Raw genomic sequence first — 12,831 nt, 5'->3', positions numbered from 1 at the left:
CAGAGAGGTGGAAATTCTATGAGAGTCAAAAAGAAAGAAATGCTAGAGATAAAATTTGTAACAGAAATAAAGAATGCATTTGATGGGCTCACTAGCAGATAGGACATGACTGAGGAAAGAATCTCTGAGCCTGAGGATATGATAGTAGTGGCCTCTAAAACTGAAAAGACAAAGGCAAACAAGCAAAAAACCTGAAATAAGAAGAAACAAAACAGAACAGGATATCTAATAATTGTGGATCAACTACAAACGACTTAACATATGCATAATGGGAATAACAGAATAAAGGAAGGACCAAAAGGAATATTTGAAACAATACCTGGGAATTTCCCAAAATTAATTCTAGACAAATTGATCCCCCCCATACATGTAGTCCTATCTTATTAAATCTTCTGTGTCAAATATGAAGAATGAAATCTTGAAAGATACCAGAGAAGGGGAAACCACCTTACCTACAGAGGAACAGTTAAGAATTACCTCTAACGTATCCTGAGCAAATATGCAATTAAGAAGAGCGTGAACAGAAATATTGAAAGGGTTGAGAGAAAATACCCACCAAACTAGAATTCTATTCCCTGTGAAATCATCCTTCATATGAGAAGAAGAAATACTTTCCCAGGCAAACAAAAATTGAAGAAATTAGTTGTCAGTGAATCTGCCTTGCAAGATGGGTCAAAATAAATTCACCAGAGAGAATGTTAGACACTTGGATACACATAAAGGAAGAACACTGGAGAATGAGTAAGTGAAAAATGCCTTAGCCACATGAGACCAAAGAATCTCACACATGTCTTGGAATTTCTCCAGGGCCTCCTAGATGACAGGGAATTGTACCCTTTCTCTTTGGGTTGTTCCTGTACCTTGTACCTGGGCACAGTGCTTTGGAACCTGCTTATGATTCTGTCTCTCAGTTGTGGTGTTTCATTTGCCAGTCCCATACTTTTTTTTCCTCTCTAATCTGTCCTTGGCTGACTTCAGTTTCACCCCAACTGCAATCCCAGAGGGGATTGTGCATATGCAAACACACAGCAGAGTCATTTCACATGCAAGCGCCTGACACAGTATCTTTTAAAATTGTTTTCAATATTTGGAAAATCTGCTCCAGACTGTGATGACACAGGACAGGTTTATGGATGTCTGTCACCTCCTGAACTACCAGTGATCATGACTGCCACGTCTGTGGCCTCCTGGTTCTGGTGGGGTTTTTTTCCCATCATTTTTTAGAACCTCAGATGTACAGTTTGATGGTTTCACAGCTTACCTTGAGTGCAAATGTAGAAATGTCTTTTCAATGAAACTTCTAAGCTGCACAGCCTTTCCTGTTCTGACAGATAACAAATGAGGTGTAGTGGCTTCAGTCGTGTGTACCATGGTCACTCTCATGCTGAACATCGACAGTCTGAGGAACCCCAACATTGAGTGCCCTGTGTTGGCTCCTCAGCTGTGTGACCTAATATCAATACCTCTGCCATTTTTTGTTTTTGGAGTGTGGGTTGGAAAAGATAGCAAGATCAAATATCTTGAACCCCAGAGCCTTCCTTTCTGGTTGGATAATTTTTGTGATTCTTTGTGGCTTTCAATCTTTTTGATGTTTCCTATCTGAGTTTAGCTTTTCTTTCTTTCTTTCTTTCTTTCTTTCTTTCTTTCTTTCTTTCTTTCTTTCTTTCTTTCTTTCTTTCTTTCTTTCTTTCTTTCTTTCTTTCTTTCTTCCTTCCTTCCTTCCTTCCTTCCTTCCCTCCCTTTCTTTCTTTCTTTCTTTCTTTCTTTCTTTCTTTCTTTCTTTCTTTCTTTCTTTCTTTCTTTCTTTCTTTCTTTCTTTCTTTCTTTCTTTCTCTCTCTCTCTCTCTCTCTCTCTCTTTCTTTCTTTCTTTCTTTTTCTTTCTGAGTGGCAGGGTTAGCTTTTTATTTTCCTTTTTCTGTATTTTTCTAATTATCTAATACATTTTTTAACCAGAAAAAGAAAAAAAGAGTAAAAGTGTATATTATCACACCTGAATTAACTGTTTTAAAAAATGATGGACAATAAAACAACTGAAAAGGAAAAAATTAGTTATTTCTGGGTGACTTATGGGTATTTTACTTTCCAAATCTTCTTTAATGCATATTTACTGACATTTGATAGTTGCCAAAATAACTGTCTTGAGATCTAGTTGGGTTGCAGCTTGCAGCCTTCACTGAACTGGGGTCACTAGAACCATCGAGTACCTGAGGGCAATGCTGGAGGTGTGTGGGAATGAGAGGTGCTGAGGATCAAAGATGATATTGAAAAGGGAGACTCATTGCAGATTCCTTCTTCTAGGTCTCACTTTGGATGGGATGAGTTCTATTGGCCTGGGGTGTAAATGTCATCATGAGACTTGCAATCCTGTATTTAGATTATATTACTCCTGGTGTTTATTTCTCTGGCGTTGTCCATTGCTTTTAAGCAGCACTGTGTGAATATCCTACATTTTGTCCATGGGAGAAATATCACTTGTTTTCATGATCCCAATCACCATTCTTCTCCTATTATCAGGAGCACAGCAGTGAAAGTCTGATCCTCAAAGGGAAGAAGTCCCTTTACAGACGAGGGTCTGAACCCAACCACTAGGCCATATCTAGTGCTAATGTCCATTCAGCTATGTGAGCACCTGTTGTCAGAGCAATAGTTTACATAAGTGATTGTCTATCATAGATTCATGTTTTCCATATAAACTACCTAGTGGGTAAACAGCAATACTTTGCTGGTCTTCCTTTACAGTATCTGGAAGTCAAGAGACCCTAAATCAATGTGTTCTAAAGAAAAATAAGCAAAATACTTACCACCTAGGAATTAAAAAATTCCTGCATACTCTCAGGGCCCAGTAATCTTTATTTTAAAGGCACATTACTCCATAAGTGCCCTGATAAGCATGACTAAGAATAAAAAAGAATTGCAGATGTACAGAGTTTACAAAATGAAGTATTAGCTTCTTTTGCCATTTCTTCAATGGGATAAACAGAATATACTAAATCCCTATCTTTTTTTTTTTTTTTTTCACAGGAATTGAACCCGGGGCACTGAATCACTGAGCCACATCCACAGTTCTTTCTATTTTTACTTTGAGACAAGGTCTTACCAGCTTGTTGAGGCTGCCCTCAAATTTGTAATCCTCTTGCCTCAGTGTCCTGAGTTGATGGGATTATGGGTGTGCTCTTTCTGGAATGTCATATAGTTGGAATCATATAGTATATATTGGTGTATATATTTAGTTTCATATAATAATTGACCAACTGGTAACTTAATAGTTTGTCACTAAATAAGGATGTTAAAAGTTAATTATTTTTAGAACTAATCCTTGGTGTACTGGCTAGTGGTACATACAGTGTAAACTTGGATCAGATTGATGTATCTCATGGTTTCTAGTGATGGTACCCATTATTAGAAGGAAAACTGTAGTTCTAGGAGAATTCTTCTGGATTATATGAGATCATGGCTAACAGCTGAGGATATAGGATTTAGTTCTTGTTGTAGAGAGGGAATAGGTGAAACTTAAGCAGATTTCAAATGTTTTCTAGTCCAAGAAATCTGCATTACTGGAATTGATCCTTCTGTCAATGTGGATCTGGGGATTTAAAGGTCCTATTGTGCTTCTAGACATTTATTTTTCTTGAGCTTAGAGACCTGGAAGGACTTAAATGGTTGCTGAAGATAATTGCTCCCTTATGGTGAGCACAATTGGAACAGAGTGATTGACATATATAGGTAAAGTAATAGTATTAGTTACCCTTTGTTAAGTACCTAGTATTTATCAGTTGCTAAATATATTAAATCTCATTACAATACTGGAAGAGATGTTTCATCACTTCATTATTGAGTTAAAAGACAAAGTCCTTTCTCCCTTCAAGAATAAGGGAGCTAGATTTTTATTGTTAATAATTTACTCTATAAGAGGATTGGATTGGGAGAACAAGAGAAGAATAGTCAAAGAATAATGTTAGAGCAGAAATTTAGGGAGAAATGGAGATTGTGTAGAAGATAGAAGGAGGAAAGAAAATATATATTCTGGGCAAAGTAATAAGGGGAAAACCATTTTCACCTTTAGGAGAGAAGAAAGATTGTTAGGAGTACAGGAGGACTGGAAACTTGTTCTGAGATGTTTCCTTGAAAAATGTTTTAAGACTGGTTCCTCTAGGAGCAGAGCCTGAGAAGGATTCTTATGCAAATGTCCATGAACTTTCAGATGAAGCTTTCAGATGAAGCCCTGGAGGACGCTAGGGAAGCCTGACATGGCCAGAGAAGCTAAGCAAAGATGTGGGTTCATGTGAAGTAGTCTCAGTCTGGTTGAAATGAACCATGGAGTTTGGGTGGCCAGAAGCTACTGGGATGGACTATGGCAGCACTCCATCCATCACTGAGGGTTGACTTGTGACATTCCAGGTATCTCCAAGGATGGCAGTTTTCAGGAGTAAGCCCTTAGCATCCAACACCTCAGCCCAGCCTGCAAAAGAGGACCTTAATGTAGCATAAACAGTAACTGTTATAGGAAGAGGAACACCTACTTCTTGGGAAGTCAATGGATGGGACTGAGAAGGACCACAAGGAGGGAATCTAGACAGTGTTCCGGTACATGTAGGAACTGTGTTTTCATTTGCAGATCACCTAGACTTTCTTTGGGTACCATTAATTACTTAGAAATTATTCTAGCTGTTGCTCTCGTACTTTCTTTACTTTTTTTTTACTGTAAACAAATGGGATACATGGTGATTCTCTGTACATGGAGTAAAGGCATACCATTTATGCAATCATAAATTTACATAGGGTAATGTTGTTTGATTCATTCTGTTATTTTTCCCTTCCTCGACAACCCTCCCACACCTCTTTTCCCTCTATACAGTCCTTCCTTCCTCCATTCTTGCACCAGTCCCTAACCCTAACTCTAACCCTAACACTAACACTAAACCCTCCTACCCCCCATTATGTGTCATCATCTGCTTATCAGAGAGATCATTCGTCCTTTGGTTTTTTGAGATTGGCTTATTTCACTTAGCATGATATTCTCCAATTTCATTCATTTGCCAGCAAATGCCATAATTTTATCATTCTTTGTGGCTGAGTAATATTCCATTGTATATATATGCCACAGTTTCTTTATCCATTCATCAACTGAAGGGCATCTAGGTTGATTCTACAATCTGGCTATTGTGAATTGAGCAGCTATGAACATTGATGTGGCTGTATTTCTAGGAAGCTGATTTTAGGTCATTTGGGTATAGGCCAAGGAGTGGGATAGATGAGTCAAATGGTGGTTCCATTACAAGCTTTCTGAGGAATCTCCTCCACACTGCTTTCCAGAGTGGCTACACTAATTTGTAACCCCACCAGCAATGTATGAGTGTATCTTTTTCCCCACATCCTCGCCAACACCTATTGTTGCTTGTGTCTTGACAATTGCCATTTTAATTGAGGTGAGATGGAATCTTAGGGTAGTTTTGATTTGCATTTCTCTTATTACTAGAGATGTTGAACATTTTTCCATGTGTTTGTTGATTGCTTGTAGATCTTCTTCTGTGAAGTGTCTGTTCATTTCCTTAGCCCATTTGTTGATCAGGTTATTTGTATTCTTGGTGTAGAGTTCTTTGAGTTTTTTATATTGTGGAAATTAGTGTTCTATCTGAAGTATGAGTGGCAAAGATATTCTCCCACTCTGTAGGCTCTCTGTTCACATTACTGATAGTTTCCTTTGCTGAGAGAAAGCTTTTTAGTTTGAATCTATCCCAGTCATTGATTCTTGCTTTTATTTCTTTTGCTATGGGAGTCCTGTTAAGGAAGTCTGAACCTAAGCCAACATGTTGAAGATTTGGACCTACTTTTTCTTCTATAAGATGAAGTGTCTCTGGTCTGATTCCGAGGTCCTTGATCCATTTTGAGTTGAGTTTTGTGCAGGGTGAGAGATAGGGGTTTAATTTCATTCTGTTGCATATGGATTTCCAGTTTTCCCAGCACCATTTGTTGAAGAGGCTATCTTTTCTCCATTACATATTTTTGGCACCTTTGTCTAGTATGAGAAAATTGTATTTATTTGGGTTTGTGTCTATGTCCTCCATTCTGTACCATTGATCTACCTTTCTATTTTGTTACCAATACCATGCCGTTTTTTGTTACTATTGCTATGTAGTAGAGTTGAAGATCTGGTATTGTGATACCCGCTGCTTTGCTCTTTCTGCTAAGGATTGCTTAACTATTCTGGGTTTCTTATTCTTCCAGATGAATTTCATGATTGCTTGCTCTATTTCTGTAAGGTACATCATTGGGATTTTAATTGGAATTGCATTGAATCTGTATAGCACTTTAGGTAGTATGGCCATTTTGACAATATTAATTCTGCCTAACCAAGAACATGGGAGATCTCTCCATCTTCTAAGATTTTCTTTAATTTCTTTCTTTAGTGTTCTGTAGTTCTCATTGTAGAGGTCTTTCACCTCTTTTGTGAGATTGATTCCCAAGTATTTTATTTTTTTCGAGGCTATTGTGAATGGGTTAGTTTTCCTATCTTCTCTTTCTGAAGATTCATTACTTATGTATAAAAATGCATTGGATTTATGAGCATTGATCTTGTAACCTGCTACTTTACTGAATTCACTTATGAGTTCTGAAAGTTTTCTGGTGGAATTTCCTGTTTCCTCTAAATATATAATCATGTTATCTGGGAACAGGGATAGTTTGAGTTCTTCCTTTTCTATTCATATCCCTTTAGTTTCTTTGGTCTGTCTAATTGCTCTGGCTAGAGTCTCAAGGACGATGTTGAATAGAAGTGGTGAAAGAGGGTATCCCTGCCTTGTTCCAGTTTTTAGGGGGAATGCTTTCAGTTTTTCACCATTTAGAATGATATTGGCCATGAGTATAGCATAGATGGCCTTTACAATGTTAAGGAATGTTCCCACTATCCCTATTTTTTCTAGTGTTTTGAGCATGAAGGAGTGCTGTATTTTATTGAATGCTTTTTCTGCATCTATCAAAATAATCATGTGATTCTTAACTTTAAGTCTGTTGATATGGTGAATGACATTTATTGATTTCCAGATGTTGAACCAACCTTGCATCCCTGGGATAAAACCCATTTGATCGTGGTGCACTATCTTTTAATATAATTTTGTATGCCATTTGCTAAAATTTTGTTGAGAATTTTTGTGTCAATGTTCATTAAGGATATTGGTCTGAAATTTTCTTTCCTTGATGTGTCTCTGTCTAGTTTAGGTATCAGGGTGATATTGGCTGCATAGAATGAGTTTGGAAGGGTTCCCTACTCTTCCATTTCATGGAATACTTTGAGGAGTATTGGAATGAGCGCTTCCTTAAAGGTTTTGTAGAACTCGGCTGAGAACCCATCTGGTCCCGGACTTTTCTTTGTTGGTAGGCTTTTGATGACCTCTTCTATTTCATTGCTTGAAACTGATTTATTTAAGTTGTGTATGTCCTCCTGGTTCAGTTTAGATAATTCATATGTCTCTAGAAACTTGTTGATATCTTCGAGGTTTTCTGTTTTGTTGGTGTATAGATTTTCAAAATAGCTTCTAATTATATTTTGTATTTCACTTGTGTCTGTAGTGCTATTTCCTTGTTCATCCGAATTTTAGTAATTTTGAGTTTGCTCCCTCTCTCTCTTTATTAGTGTGTCTAAGGGTTTATCAATGTTGTTTATTTTTTCAAAGAACCAAATCTTTATTTTGTTAATTTTCTCAATTTTTTTTTGTTTGTTTATTTTGATTTCATTGATTTCAGGTCTGATTTTAACTATGTCCTATTTTCTACTACTTTTGGTGTTCGTCTGCTCTTCTTTTTCTAGGGCTTTGAGCTGTAGTGTTTTTTATTTGTTGATTTTTTCTTCTTTTGTTGAATGCACTCCATGAAATAAATCTTCCTCTAAGTACTGCTTTCATAGTGTCCCAGAGATTTTGATATAATGTGTGTTTGTTCTCATTTACCTCTAAGAATTTTTTTATTTCCCTCCTGATGTTTTCTGTTATCCATTCATCATTCAATAGCATATTATTTAATCACCAAGTATTGGAGAAGTTTCTGTTTTTTATTCTGTCATTTATTTCTATTTTCAGTCCATTATGATCTGATAGAATACAAGGTAGTATCTCTATCTTCTTGTATTTGCTAACAGTAGCTTTGTGGCATAAAATATGGTCTATTTAGAGAAGGATCCATGTGCTGCTGAGAAGAAAATGTATTTGTTCTTTGTTGGATGGTATATTCTATATATGTCTGTTAAGTCTAAATTGTTGATTGTGTTATTGAGATCTATGGTTTCTTTATTCAATTTTTATTTGGAAGATCTGTCCAGTGGTGAGAGAGGTGTGTTAAAATCACCTAGTATTATTGTGTTGTGGTCTATTTGATTTCTGGAATTGAGAAGGGTTTGTATGACATACATGGATGAGCCAATATTCGGGGCATAGATATTTATGATTATTATGTCTTGCTGACTTATGCTTCCCTTAAGCAGTATATAATATCCTTCTTTATCCCTTCTGACTAACTTTGGCTTGAAGTCCACATTATCTGAAATGAGGATGGATACTCTGGCTTTTTTGCTGTGTCCGTGTGCATGGTATGTTTTTTACCATCCTTTCACCTTTAGTCTGTGGGTATCTTTTTCTATGAGATGAGTCTCTTGCAGGCAGCATATTGTTGGATCTTTCTTTTTTATCCAATCTGCCAGTCTATATCTTCTGATTGATGAGTTCAGGTCATTAACATTCTGCTTTATTATTGTGATATGATTTGTATTCCCAGTCATTTGACTCATTTTTGTTTTTTGACATGTTTTGGTTTCTCCTTTATTTGGCTATTCCTTTAGGCTAGTTCCTCCCGTTGCTGATTTGTATCGCTGTTTTTCATCTCTTTCTCATGAGATATTTTGCTGAAAATGTTCTGTAATGCTGTTTTTTTTTTTTTTAAATTCTTTTATCTTTTGTTTATCATGGAAGGATTTTATTTTGTCATCAAATCTGAAAGTAAGTTTTGCTGGGTATAGGATTCTTGGTTGGCATTCATTTTCTTTCAGGGCTTGGTAAATGTTGTTCTGGGCCCTTCTAGCTTTTAGGGTCTGGATTGAAAAATCTGCTGATATTCTTATTGGTTTCCCCCTGGTTGTAATTTGATTCTTTTCTCTCGTGGCCTTTAAAATTCTGTCTTTATTTTGTATGTTAGGTATTTTCATAATAATGTGCCTTGGTGTGGGTCTGTTGTAATTTTGTATATTTGGAGTCCTATAAGCCTGTTGTATCTGGTTTTCCATTTCATTCTTCAGATCTGGGAAATTTTCTGATATTATTTCCTTGAATAGATTGTTCATTCCTTTGGCTTGTTTCTCTAAGGCTTCCTCAATCCCAATAATTCTTAAATTTGGCCTCTTCATGATATCCCATAATTCTTGTAGATTCTGTTTATGATTTCTTACCATCTTCTCTGTTTGGTCAATTTTGTTTTCAAGATTAAATATTTTGTCTTCAATGTCTGAGGTTCTGTCTTCCAGGTGTTCTATCCTATTGGTTATGCTTTCTATGGAGATTTTAACTTGGTTTATTGTTTCCTTCATTTCAACGATTTCTGTTTGTTTTTTTTTTCAGTATCTCTAACACTTTATTGAAATGATCTCTTGCTTCCCATATTTGCTTTTTAAACTGTTGGTTGGTGTGATCTTTCAATGCCTGCATTTGCTCTTTCATCTCTTCCTTCAATGCCTGCATTTGCTCTCTCATATCCTCGTTTGCTTCCCTTATTGTTTTAATTATGTACATTCTGAACTCCCTTTCTGACATTTCTTCTGCTATGCTGTCATTGGGTTTTATTGATATAGTATCTAGGTTTGTTTGGGACATTTTCTTCCCTTGTTTTCTCATATTGGTCAGATATCAGTGGGACTCTGAGATATTGCAGATTTCCTCTATTGGCATATGGTGTCCCTGTAGATTTCTTGTATATCACCTCCCAGCCTTCAGTAGCAGGAAGTCTTGGAGGAACTTGATAATGGAGTGCTTCTGAAGAAAGCTGCTCCTAGCCTGCTACTGGGTCCTGGGCTGGGGGCTGTTCTGTGTTGAAATCCTTTCACTGGGTGGTCCTGCTCCTAGAAGCTGGCTATAGATAAGGCCATCCCCCGCCTGAGGGAGCCAGGCTGCTCGGGGAAAGCCTCTCCCTGTCCTGCTTTGGTCTCAGAAGCCACCTGTGGGCTGGGGCCCACTGCTGGGTCCGGGGCTTGGGGTTGGCTCTGTGTGGAAAAGCTCTCAATGGGCGGGCCTGCTCCAAGAAGCTGGCCGTGGACCCCGCCTGCGGTCAGAGGGAGCCGGGCTGCTCAGGAAAGCCTCTCACTGCCCTGCCCTGGTCCCAGAAGCCACCTGCGGGCCGGGGCCTGCTGCTGGGTCCAGGGCTTAGGGTTGGCTCTGTGTGGAAAAGCTCTCATTGGATGGGACTGCTCCAAGAAGCTGGCTGTGGATCACGCCTGCTGCCAGAGGGAGCCAGGCTGCTTGGGGAAGACTCTAGCCCTCCTGCCCTGCTCGGAGAAGCAGCCCACTATTCGGGCCTCCCGCTAGGGCCGAGCTTCACCCGGTGGGAGAGACTCACCCCATGGCTCTATGTTGGTCTGAGTCTCTCAATACCTCCCCTTCTTGAATCCTGAGTTCTGGAGTGAGGAGAGATGCAGTCACCCTCTAGTCTGCTATCTTGGATCTCCCACATACTTTCTAGTAAGGGTTTTACTCAATTGCACTAAATCTTTGCAGGTTGGTGGACTAGCTGGGCTATGTCAGTTTGTTGCCTAAAACAGGGTTACTTGTCTTTAGGCTGTCCACTACAGAGACCCCTATACTTAATATCTAAGGAAAACAGGGAATTAATAACTAACAAAATGGTAGGGGGCAGGCTGCTTATATTTGTATTTGGAGGAAGGCACTGCATTAAAGTGACTCAGATAAACTTGATAATTAGAGAATATTTAACATTTTTCTTACAGTTAATAATAGCAGGTTACATAGCTCAATTCCTTGAAGTGCAGGCCTCTGGTAAATTGAATCAGAGAACATGGCTTAGACTAACTGGGACCTTTATTTTTAATTTGTTGGTTCTTTTTAATTATATCTAACTGCAGAATCCATTTTGATATAACTATGCAAGCATGAAATATATCTTATTCTAGTTAGAGTCCTGCTCATATGGATGTACATGATAGTGCCATTCAATGTGTTGTTTTCATGCATGTACATGGGATATGATGTCAGATTCATTCCACTGTCTTTTCCTGTCTCCTCTCCCTTCCCTTCATTCCCACTTGTCTAATCTATTCTTTCCCTCAAACCCCTAGCTCCCTTATTGTGTGTTAGCTTCAGATTGGTAACAGTGGACCATTCTTGTCCCTTCTTACAGATGGAGTAAAGGGAGCTATCTACTTTCTAATGCTCTCCTGGGAATAGATTTAGGAATTTTTTTTTTAACCTAATGGGCCAATGCACAAACCAGAGAAGATGGAGAAACAGTTGTTCCCTCCTCTGGTCATTAGGTGATGCATCAGAAATACAGCAAACAATGATATACTGATGGTAATCAGGCTCCTCCTTTCTTTCTAATTAAGGAAGCCAACACAACCTTGTAACTCATTGAGCTGACCAATAGACACCTGTTTTTGCTCTTGATTTTATGTTCTCCTGACCTTGGAGACATCATTGATCTTTTACATGCTTCTGCTTCTTTACTGTAACTAGGTAACTGTTGGCTACTTTCTAAATAGGGTATAAGGATGTGATTATTTTACAACCCAATTATTTTACCAGTGTAAATGTGCTTGGGGTAGGCTCCACACAGACCCTTCTGGTGGCTTGGGTCAAGGTGCTATAGTTATGCAGAACTATTACTGTTAACAAGGAAAGAAAGACTATGTCAGTTTGCTCAAGTAGGCAATAAAATTATGCAATTAATTTAGGAAAGAAAAAGTTAAGTTACTGTGATGGAGATGAGTTTCTCAAATTTATTTAACTGAATTTTCAACAAAGCAAACATTTTGGAAAATATTTCAAAATGCATTTTTTTGTAATTTTTGAATTCTTAACTCTTTGTTTTAAACACTGTGAAATATTCTGAGAAATTACATATTTAATTTTGAAACCTGATGACAGTGATGATTATTAAAACTATGAATTTTCAAATCACAGAATTTTGCTTTTAATAATTTCATGTTGGCAGAGGAATTTGTGCTTTCAGATATGTGCAATTATAAAGCACCTGGAACACATATTATCATTCATTCTCATATTGGTTCAATGTTTACCAGAAATTTCATAGATTGTGCTTTGCTGCACTTTGATCTTTCTTTAGTCTATTACGTTTCTATACATAACAAGGGAATATGGACGTTGAAAAATAAGCAAAGTCTCTGGATCAATTACTGTTTGTCTCAAAATTCTTAAGTGTTTTTCTTAGATAATTGCTATTTTTATTCCTTTTTAACATTCTTGAGAGCTTTCTTCTTCCTTTCTTTTGACCTCAAACCTTCTTGTGATAGATTGGGAAGACAGAATTTCGATGTAGCATTTGTGAAACATTTCTTAGCTTACCTACTCCTACTTGGTCCATTTAATCCTCTAGGAAATCTGTGGATTTGGTAAACACTGAATCATTTTTCCATTTCTGAACAGGAAGCACTGAAGTAAAATAGTCCAAATGGACCAACTTCTTGTGACACTTTGGAAAATACAACTTGAAGAATGCCCACAAATGCCTACTGAAAAAGGTGAATAAGTTTGCCTGTTACCTTTACTTTCTCGATTATTTATTCTCAATTCACTTCTTTTTTTTTCAGTTTTTTTTATTGT

The 12,831-nt window shown here is 37.5% G+C and overlaps 1 long non-coding RNA gene across 1 annotated transcript in view; it reads left to right on the top strand.

The window, feature by feature from the left end:
- The window catches only part of LOC306654063, a 189,172-nt gene that overhangs the window by 172,862 nt on the left and 3,479 nt on the right, over positions 1-12,831 (top strand). Inside the window, exon 3 of the long non-coding RNA XR_013761875.1 lies at positions 12,655-12,749. This is a non-coding gene — a long non-coding RNA (uncharacterized lncRNA). The remainder of the gene's footprint in view (positions 1-12,654; positions 12,750-12,831) is intronic.

This window comes from Sciurus vulgaris, assembly GCF_902686455.1.
Source record: "Sciurus vulgaris genome assembly, chromosome: 2".
NCBI lineage: Eukaryota > Metazoa > Chordata > Mammalia > Rodentia > Sciuridae > Sciurus > Sciurus vulgaris.
The sequence above is the reverse complement of the archived record's forward strand: the minus strand, read 5'-3'. Positions and strand labels throughout refer to the sequence as shown.